Raw genomic sequence first — 989 nt, forward strand, 5'->3', positions numbered from 1 at the left:
TTAATAATTAGTAATATATTGATTTTGGCAATTGATTAGTAATAACATTAATTTTATTGACGAATGAATTAGTGTATATACAAGGCAATATTCAAATTCTCAACATTTATGTAAACGCTAACTACTCAACCAACCCAAATTCATTTCTAAAATGTGTTATATAATACATAAACATGTTAAAAAATTGATATTTAGTTATTTACAACATAACATGGTCCCATTTTTGGAGACATGGGCCATCAAGTAATGGTCCCAATACATGTTAATGCCAAAGCTTCCTATAATGCTTACTTGCTCGTGTCGCGCTTTTGCTACAATGCTTCGTTCCAGATTAAAAAATATGTGAATCCAATCCAATCTAACCCAAAGATCCAATCTGAGTTCAACGACTATGAATGTGACTGATCCAATGCTAAATTAAAATGTATATTGACTTAGCGGCAAGTGTATAACTATTTTGATTATAGTTTATATTAGTTATGGATAATTTTTTTTTTTAGAGTTTATTTTATTATTTGTGAAATTAAAGTTTTGTTATAAAAAAATTTATAATTTATAATTTTTTTAATTTTATGAATCACGTTTATGTTCCGTCTTACAATTCAATGGTTTACGATTATAAACTAATTTTCGAAGTCGAGATAAAAACTGTGAATTCATTATTTTGTGCGTTACTTAACGGACAAAGTAGGTCGATTGGTGCATCTCTTTCAAAAAAACAAATACATGTGTCAATTGGTTGTGTTTTCTGGCATAAATCATTATAACCAAACAATTATTTTTGCTGTTGCCCTTGTTGCAAATGAGACTGAGGAGACTTATTCCTAGCTATTTGAAAAAAATTTGGAAGCTAGGAAAGGTCAGGCAAAAAAATCGGCTAAAAACAGTCATAACTTATCTTATTTAACATTCATTAATTGTTGCGACAATTAATTAATGCTAAAACTATTAAATTTTATTTAGTAGTTACTTTAATAAAGATTTTACAA

This window comes from Arachis ipaensis, chromosome B08 (assembly GCF_000816755.2).
Source record: "Arachis ipaensis cultivar K30076 chromosome B08, Araip1.1, whole genome shotgun sequence".
Taxonomy (NCBI): domain Eukaryota; kingdom Viridiplantae; phylum Streptophyta; class Magnoliopsida; order Fabales; family Fabaceae; genus Arachis; species Arachis ipaensis.